Source organism: Alligator sinensis, unplaced genomic scaffold (assembly GCF_000455745.1).
Source record: "Alligator sinensis unplaced genomic scaffold, ASM45574v1 scaffold291_1, whole genome shotgun sequence".
In the NCBI taxonomy this organism is placed as follows: domain Eukaryota; kingdom Metazoa; phylum Chordata; order Crocodylia; family Alligatoridae; genus Alligator; species Alligator sinensis.
Window position 1 is genome coordinate 1,157,286 of NW_005842391.1, and position 9,847 is coordinate 1,167,132.

At 44.9% G+C, this 9,847-nt stretch overlaps 1 long non-coding RNA gene across 1 annotated transcript in view; it reads left to right on the forward strand.

The window, feature by feature from the left end:
• The window catches only part of LOC112551248, a 27,468-nt gene extending 18,720 nt beyond the window's left edge, over positions 1-8,748 (forward strand). The window contains exons 2-3 of the long non-coding RNA XR_003095491.1: positions 586-706; positions 8,630-8,748. This is a non-coding gene — a long non-coding RNA (uncharacterized LOC112551248). The remainder of the gene's footprint in view (positions 1-585; positions 707-8,629) is intronic.
• Positions 8,749-9,847: the final 1,099 nt, after the last annotated feature.

Genomic DNA, 9,847 nt, shown 5'->3' on the forward strand with positions numbered 1-9,847 from the left:
TCCTGCCTATGCAGGGGGTCAGACTCGATGATCTATTGAGGTCCCTTCCGACCCTAACATCTATGAATCTATGAATCTATGAACAGGAGGAGCTGAGCCACCTGCCCCCACAGCCTCCTCCAAAGTGCCCTCCAAAAGAGACCTGACTCTAGGGGAACTTTGAGGGGCATGGAGCACAGACTCAGATTTCCCCTCCTTCCCCAGAACTTCCTCAGCTATGGCACTTATCTCCACTGCTTCCAGATCCAGCTCCTCCTCTGGCACCAGAAGGCTCACGCTGGGAACTGAAATTGGGGTGGAGACTGTCATGCTGGTGCTGGTGGTTATTAATGGTGTTAGTGAAGGTGGTGCAGGTGCAGACACTGCTCCCACCTCCTTGCTCCCATTAGCAGCAAAAGACTCATCGTTGCCAGGAAAGAAGGTGCATCTATGTTGGGGGGGGAGGGCGGAACTTGCAGCTCTCCCTCTGCCCCCTACCCCTCCCCTGCCAGAAGACCTGACACCTGCCATTCTAGCATGCTTCATACAGCTTGGCGTGCTGCAAAATGTGTATGTGTTTGTAATATATGTTGTACTTTCCTGCAGCGTGCAGTGATGACACTGTCAAGGAAAACAGAAGAAGAGAAACTAGCTAACTATCAAGAGACTAGATAGCAAGCCAGAGCCTTTCAGATGCTGCTGGTCCAAGAGAGACATTTCACAAAAGGTACAGATCACTTCACACACAGCCTTATATGTTGTTTCTATATCCCTCCTCCAGAGCAGTGTGATTGGAAGGGAAGTCGGGGAAAGATCACAGTCACTGGCCAGCTACAGATGTCAATATCAGAGCAGTCTGTCCCCCTCCCCACCCCCTCCCTCTTCTCAGTTTTTGTTTCCTGCAAGCCTTCCAAATCTCTGAATCTTTCTTAATTTTTCTGAATTGATTTGGAGGCTTCTGAATCAATTCAGACCTTTTACTAGGTCTCGCAATTCGATTTGGATTCAGAGATTTGGCTGCCAAATCAGGCCGAATCTCCTTCAAATTGAATCGACTACCAAAGCTTCACACAACCCAATTGAGCACCCCTGGCCTAGATCATTTTACTGCAGCTTAAATGGGGGTGTGATGATGGCGATCTTATGTCTGGTGTCACCCGTTGGTGAGGTAGCCCCTCCCCTCGTCCCTCCTGCCATGACTTTTCTGGTAAATTCTTATGAGAGGGGGTTCCAGTGGAGTTCTTCTCAGAGGGGTTCCCCGACACGGGTGTACTCACAGTTGTTGCATGCGTTGTTCCACGGGGCTCCCCCACCCCTACACCCCATCCACTCGCCAACCGATCCTGTGCTGGTGGGATGGTGATCTTCGGTCCTCTGCAGGCTTGCCTGCCATTGATTTCACACATGCAGGGGCACAGACACAGCTGCACCGCTCTGCCAGCCCGTCCTCTTTTCTCTCTCTATCTTTTGTCTCTTCTTGTATTTCTCCATGTCCTTCCTCCCTAGCTTCTCTAGAAATAATATTCCCCTTGGGCAGAGAGGGTCACAGAGCCGCCTTCCCTTACCCGGCGGCTCCCAGGGGATTCCGCACCTGTCCCCGGTTCTATTTCCCCTAGGGGAAGTGCTGGTAGCTGCAGGATGCCTCGGGGTTCCCCTTGCTTCCTGCCTCCAAAGGGGAGTACTGACCTCTCCTCGTTTGCTCTTTCTTGTGGGATAGGAGGTTTCCCCTTGTCTGCCTCCGCTAGAGGTTTAAAGGACCTCTTGCACCAGTACGGCACAGCCTAGCTTGTGCCTCTCCCGGCAGGAGCCTCAGCACACCAGACATGCTGCCTGCCCTCTCTCTCTCCTTTTGGCTCCCCCTCCCCGCGGGTGCTGTTGGGGTTTTTAAACTTTCCCGCAGTGGCCATGTCGGCCGCCGCGATTGGCCCAGCTGTATCCCTAACAGCTGCTTAAATAGCCGGCGTAATGCCGGCTCACGTGGCTGTAGTTGCGGCTACGGCTGCCACCATGGTCTAGGCTCCGGCACCGCTGGGTCTCCCGGAGGTAAGTCACCCCCTCCGGGGTTCTGTTCCGGGGTTTTGTATGCCCCGCAGCCTTCCATCGCCTCTTCTCGTGCCCGTGGCGGCGCGCCGCCGTCACAGGGGGTTAGGTCGTTTAACTTAAGCCATAGGGACATAGTTAAACTAAAACCAAATAAACAATTCTTAAACTGAAGTTGATGACCACACAGGGGTTTGTACCAGTTTAACCCAACTTGTTTATGGAAACTGGTGCAAGTTTGAGTGGAAGACCTTAGGATTCTTGTAGATGTGCAGGGATGCTGCTCTGATGCAGACCTGATTAATCAAGTCTACTGGAGCATGCTAATTAGAGTGCTCCAACAGCCTCTGCATCTCATGTATCAGGATCCCTGCACTTCAAAATAGTGGCAGGGGCACTTTAACAAAGTGCCAACCCTACCTCTCCTGGCAGTGCTCATCAGAACTTTCTTCTAAAGAAGTGCTCTATAGTGGGTGTTTTTGTGCCTTGTAGCATGAGGATTTGAAGTTAGGATTATGGAGAGCCTTTAGGGTAATGATTACTCATGACTGCAAAGCATGGGCAACTGGTGTCACCTTAGTCAGGGGCATGTGCCCCCCCCCCCCCCCCAATGACCAGTCAGTGAGGGAAGGGTCCCCCCATGGCTGATCCCGCCAACTGGGGGTAGAGGGCCCCTGTGGCTGATCACTTCTGGAAGTGGCTGCGGCCACTTCTGGGAGTGGCATTCCCCAGCCGGCACTTGCACAACCCCTGCCTAAGCGGCAAGCACGGTCAGTCAGAGGGTGCACCAGTGTTCTCAGGGGGTGCACATGAACCCCTGTGCAGCCCCTGCATGTCGCCACTGCTACAAAACTCTGTGTCCCAAGAAGCCCCCTCCTGAAGTGAGCTCAAGCTCATGAAAGCTTATTCAATGCCTCTCTGATTTTGTTGGTCTAAGTGCAAATCTACACACCTTCTATGTTCCTATGATCTGACCTTGTATGAACTATCCTTATTCTTTTCCACACCAGAGATCATCCCCCTTATACTTCTACCAAGGAACACATACAAAGTTGCTTTTGAATCTCTTCACAAGTTCCATCTTTTTGTTTAGTAGTTGTCATTAGCTTTTCTAAAGTGGGGCCCCTTGTGATAGGCACTAAACAAAAACATGCAAAGAAATAATCCCAGCTGCTAAGCAGTCACAATTTATATAGACAAGACTAACAGATGATCAGAAGGAAAACCCAGGCAGAGAAAGGCTATAACTTGCATGTGCTCACTCACCGGGCCACAGGCACAGCCAAGAGGAGAACTTAGACCTCTTAACACCCAATCCTGGGCTGCATCCACTGAACAATGGAAAACCTGTTAGATGTGTCATCCATGTGCTACAACTACTGCTCACATTGTATGCTCTAGTAATCCAGCCATTTTGACTCTTAGTGATCAGAAATCTTCCTCAGCCAGTCCAATTCAGAATGGGAATGCAGATTTACATTAAAACTGTTTAATATTTCAGAAGGTAGAGAGAAAGCATAAAACTTCCAACTCTAGCCATGCTGAAACCCTTTCGGGTCACCAATGCAAAACACAAGGTTTATTACTATGATACAATAAGAGATTTCCAATGCTGCCTTGAGTCTAAATGGCTTACCAAAGCCACAAGCCCTCCCTGTGTCTTCTCCAGTCAGGCAAACAGTCTTCCATCTTTTCTGTCCATTGCACTGTCACTCTCCATTTGTCTGGAACCCTGGGCCAGTCTCAACACAGCGATTAAACCACTTCAGTGAAAGGTGGACTGTTAAATGACTTAGCTAAAATGGGGTAGATTTGAGTTGGTGCACTAACACTGGTTTGAGCCTGATTTAGAAAAAAAATACTTTCCCCTTCTTAATTCCAGATCTCTTTTGTCTGTAAACTGTAACCAAAAAGTCAACAAAAAGCTAAAACCTCCAAAACTGAATTTATTCACAACAGATTTTAAACTAGTGTGGAAATGTACTCAAGCAGTGTTGCAAGGGCTACTCTTTTTCACAGCTGTGGTCAAGGGATCATTCATTGGTTAAAAATTGGTGTAGTTCAGATGCACCTCCCTCTCTGCCCAGCATGATACTGTGTGTGGGGACAATTGGTATAGAAGCAGGCTACCCCAACTAAAAAGTCTCTCACGGTAGGTAAATTTTTATTTGGCCAGTCAGGGCCAGAGTATGAAAAGAGAATCTGTCCCTGCGCTAATTAAACAAGCAGAATCGGTCCTTTAGTCCTTGCTGATCCAAGGTGGTAGCTTATTAGAAGAGTGGAGAACAAGTTGGTTTGAGCTATGTCTTTTATATATATCTTTTCCCCTCCCCCATAAAAAAACACTGAAGAGCATTTGCCTGTGTGCACAGCAGGGGAAGATGCCAGACTGAGATTCAAGCAGAAATGGAACAAAGCTCATGAAGTTTAAGGCTGACACAATCAAATATCTTTCTATTAGAAGCAGTTTCTTTCCCTCCTTTCTCTCTCTCTCTCTCTCTCTCTGTCTCTTTCTCACTGTAAAAAATTAATTATATCTTAATGTACTTTTGGTAAGAGGAAGGAAAAAATGGGGTACTCTAGTTCATAAAGCCTGTTTTTAATTATCCACTGAATTTTGAGACAATCTATGAGCGTTCAGCACTTGTGGTCAGTTTTCCCCGCCCAGAAATCTAGTGGTTTTTGCAGACATTCCATAAACACAGGAAGCTTTGACTATGTCTGTAACAGATAGGGAGACTGGAAAGCAAAATATCCATAATGTAAAGGCAAATGCTAAACACAGGAATTGCCCTACCAGCTTAGAGCAATGATTTATCTAGTCCAAGAGTCTGGCTCTGATGACCAGTACCAGATATTTCAAAAGAAGTTACCTGCAAATTTGCCAAGTACAATTCTAATGTAACCTGGCAAAAGGTTTGGGGGGGAGGGTTTCAGTGTTTGGCTTATGTCCAGAGTCATGAGAACTTTTATCTTAGTTTAAACTATGTCCTAGATAACATTTTACTTGATGTTGTTATATGTTAGTTAGCATTTCATGTTATTTACTAAACATTCTACTAAAACGTGGGCCTTCATTATATCTTGTAGCAGTGAGTTCTACATATTGTTCAACTGCTGTTCATTTTCATTGGCCATCTCATTTGTCTTGTTATGTGAGAGGGCAAATAGGAATGCCCAACTTCCTTTCTCTACACAATGAATTATTTTTAATATGCCTTACTTCTTATTCCCCTTTGTAGGTTTCTTTATAAGCAGTTCAAATCTTCTTACTCTCTCTTCATATGAAGTCCTTCTATTTCTTTGATTGCTTCCCCCATCCGCTTTGAAACTTCTTCATTTCTGTTTTTGACATAGGCTGACCAAAACTGAACACACTATGACAGGTGAAGTTTTACCATTGATTTTTGGAATTACATTATAATATGTTTGGTATTTTTATTCTCATCCAGGTGTTTACTTTTCTGGCCACTTCTGCAGAGGGTTTAACAGACATTTAACCTTAGTCTTCCTCCTGATTAGTCATAGTGAATTTCGAGTTTAGGAAGATAAGGCTATAGATATTTTCAATGTGCATCCTTATTTTTACAGAAATTAATGTCACCTGCCATTGTTTTATCTACATTTCTATACTTAGTGCAGCTAAAGCTGCAAGAGGGGACATTTAACTGTGAAATCTCTGGTAATGTTTCAGATCATCCTACATTAACATTTCTGAGGAGCAAAATTTGGTGCTTAACATCTTTTTGTTTGTTTTTGGCTGTCTGAGATTGGGCGTTTTTTAACCTGTTTTGGGTTTACATTATTTTTATGACTTGGGTACACTTGTTTAAGTAAGATGATGATAACTAATTTTAAGCTGTCACTTAACTTTCGGCCTTTGTCAACTAATGTTTCTCATTTTACATTTTAGATTTCATTTCAATAAATGCTAAATTATTTTTTAATGTTGAAATGTTTTTACTTTATATAATAGTAAAGTAGTACAGATAATGTTAAATCAGTAATTTAACAACTGAATTTAAGTGAACCAAAATGTGTTTACCTTACTGACAAAATATTTACTTTTCCAGGAAAATAAGTTTTGATTTTTCCAGTCAGAATGTATGTAGAAATTGACACATTCATGCAAAATGTTTAGATTATGACAAAACTAATTTTTCCAATGGAAAACTCTTCCATTAAAATGTTTTCAATCAGCAAAATAATAATTACTTTTTGAACTAATTTCTGAATGTTAATCAGGACATGTCAAAAACATGTATGTAGCTCTGGAACCAGCTGTTGTGAAATATTATTTGAGGTGTCCAGAAAATCATATTTTAAACTTACCTTATTGTGACAATTATCTAGCATATATTCAGGTGGAGTAAATCGCACAATATTTATGAAACTCGTTTGCATCTTTATCATCTTCAACACTGTTTGTTATATTTTTCCTAATAAGGAAACTGGTAACATAAATAAAAATATATATTTTAACATACAGTTGTTTTACATTGGAATACAGTAGTTAACTTACATATTAGTGCTACAATTTATGGTTTTCCAAAAGAGCCCGAGCAATGTATATCAAATTCTAATGCTAGTTTAAAGTTAATACTCTAAAATAAGTTGTCAGCAAGTTTGTAGAACTTTGCTGCTGTCTGGATGTCATCTGCTCCTACCAGCTAGATACATGCTAACATTAAGTAACATTGGGGGGGGGTTTAAATGGAAGGGATGTTGGGAGTGGGAGCATCGAGAGTGGGGACTGGAGAAAAGTTTTCCTATATCTGGATGTGAGTGCTGGTTGGGAGCTGTGGGTAGGGTTGGACAGAGAAGCAGTGGTTGGAGTTCTAGGGTTTTGGGGTGTTTGGGGACTATCTATGGATTGTTTGGTTATTGCAAGCCATTCTGAGCCTTTTGGGGAAGGGTGGGATGTAAATCTAATAAACAAATAAATAAATACAAATGCCAACATCCACAAATCTCGTACTATGTTTAGCTGTCGCTTTTAACTATATACTTCACTGATCTGCAACATTTGCCTTACTGAAAACTGTAGCCAGAACATTGACATATGAGAGTATTACAGTTCAGAGGCATAACCGATAGAGTTTGCACCCAGGGCAGGTCACCCCTGCAGGGGTGAACACTGCCAGAATGTACTCAGCAACCATTTAAAATTTGGAAATTGGCCTGAAAAAAAGAAAGAAAAGGTTTAACCCTCTGGCTCCTGCCTGTACCAACACCTCCTTCTACAGCACCTTCTTGTCTTGCCCCTGCCAGCCCCATGACTGCTCCCCTGCCTTGCCTGTCAGAGCTACTAGAGGAGAAGGTGCAGAATGTAGGCAGGGGAGGGAGACTGAGCCACCCCCTTCCTCTGTTGGGGCTGCTACCTTTAGGCAGCATTCAGGCCTTGTGCCCCACTCACTTACCTGTAGTTACTGTACTATTAAGCCCTAAGTGGAAAATAGTAGGTAGCAGAAATACCAGCTAGGTAGCTCCTGCTGCCTATTGACCTTGATTGGGGTAAGGTGGCTCCCTGCTGTTTGTGCCCTTGAAAATCTCCACCTAAATCTATATGTAGTCTGATTTTGAAAGATTCTGAGTATTTCCCGGTCAAGGAGAGTAGTGAGTGGGGAGGAGCCCCAGAAGACCCACTTACTTAACTGTGGATTTTGGGCCCAGGCAATGACAAGAAAAAGTTTGGGCCAGTGTCTGTTCTTGGTGCTAAGGCACTGACATGTTATTTGAAATTTCACTCAAAATTAACTGAATGGGATTTTATTTTAATTTCAGTGTGGCAGTTAGGTTAATGTATTTAAACAAGAGACTTCGGCACTGCTGAACGGAGCCTGTCAGTATTTCCATCCTTTTTAGAGGGTTAATAACTCAACCACAAAAATTTGTTCCAGGCTGAAACTTGGTATAAAACAAAGATGCAGTCCAAGAAGGAATTTGGTTCTTAAATTTTAATTTAATCTATTTGGCCATTTTGAGCAGGAGAAAAGCTGAATCTCTGACAGTTGAAATCCCTAAAACAGCTTTGGCATATTTACGGTGGAGTTTTCAAGCGCACCCAAGTGACTTGACTGCACACGTCCCACTGACTTTCAGCAGCAGTTGTCCTTTTAAGTCACCTCAGGCTTTTGAAAAATCCTATCTATATTCAATACCCAGACTCTGCAAGGTTTGTTCCTTTTGCCTCTCTCCAGGTATGGATACAGGGCAGGAGAGGGGGGACTGTTGCAGCTACATCCCCCCTTGCTGACCACGTGGCTGAAGGGACAGTGCAGCTGGGGCCTGCTTTGGAGTTGCCAGCATAGATAAGGCCTCTGTGCCTACCCCCCTGCCACCTGCACCTGAGGCAGCACCAGCAGTGGTCCTCAGCCAGGCTTGCCACTACATTCAGAAAAAATGCCTGACCCTGAAATGATTGAAAACCACTGGTTTAGACGTCCCACCTAGGACACAGCTTGTTTGTGCTAGGAGCTATGAAACAAAAAGTAAGAGAAAATCTGTGCCTCAAAAAGTTTACACTTTAACTTAGACAAAAGAAGCAAAGGATGGGAGAGCCTGGTATCTTAACCACAAGATCATCTTTCTTGTCTTGTACTTTTGTTAGGTCAGTCCATATATGCAGGTCATCCTGGTTTCACAAGCAGAACTTATCAAAAGTCTTGAGATCATCATCAGACTTTGTCATTTGCACAGAGAACTACTACAGCTAAAGCCATCCTCAGGTAGATTCAGATTTTATTTCTGTTTGGTTGTCATCCTGTAACATGGACAAGTTGCTTTACCGTCTGCTCAAGTTCACCTTTCTTGAGTATAAGTACATTTGCTGATTGCCAGTCATCCTAAGGTAATTTCATAATATTCTCAAGCTTTCTTCTTGTCTCATGTCCTTGTGATAAAGTATCTAGCAGAATTATTTGATTTGTTGGAATCTGACCAGGCCACACCTGGAGCACTTCTGCTGTGGCCTTGAATTTGCAAACTCTGGGCTGTCAATTGTGCACTTTAGTGCCCACACCACTCCAGTCCATGTTCACAAGTTGTGTTGGATTGACCTTGTCAGCACAGACAGGGTGTGCACACACTAGTTTCTTTCTTGCTTTCAGGTAAGATAACTTGGTGTCACAGAGCACTCGGGTGCCCTGTGCCTGAAGAGGGGAAAACTGCTAGGGAAGGAGCAGACTAAGGAGCACAGCTGTGGGTTGCCAGGGCAACCAGGGAAGGTCAGCTGACCAGAGGGGGCAGGGCCTGGCCCTTATAAAGCCCAGGAGCTGAGGCCAGAGGCAGTTCCCTGCTAGCAGCCAGACAGAGAGGAGCTAAGATGTGAGAACTGTAGGAACCTCTCTAGCAGAGTAAAGGATGGCAGCTCAAAGATGTTTGATCACCATGGTTTTAGCTGGGCGGCTTTAAGTTAAGTTGTAGCCAAGAGGCTTGTGTTTGTTTTGTGGAGTTAAGTTGTAGCCTAGGGGCTTGTGTTTTGTTTTGTTGTTATATCACCGGTGGTTTGGATGAGGCTATTAGGGGTTGGAGGAGGCCTCATAGGGGACCCACAGTAGCGTGGGGACCCCAGCGCCAGTAGGGGCGCAGCGTACGGGGTACATAGACCCTGGCCCCAGAGAGGGGGCCCTGTTGAGAAGCCCCAGAGCTGGCGTGGCGAGCCCCAGAGAGGGGGCCCTGTTAAAACGCCCAGAGCTGGCGTGGCGAGCCCCAGAGAGGGGGCCCTGTTGAAAAAGCCCAGAGCAGGGGTGGTGGTCCCCAGAGAGGGGGCATAGTTGAGAAGCCCCAGAGCGGGCGTGGTGAGCCCCAGATGGGGGGCACTGTTGAG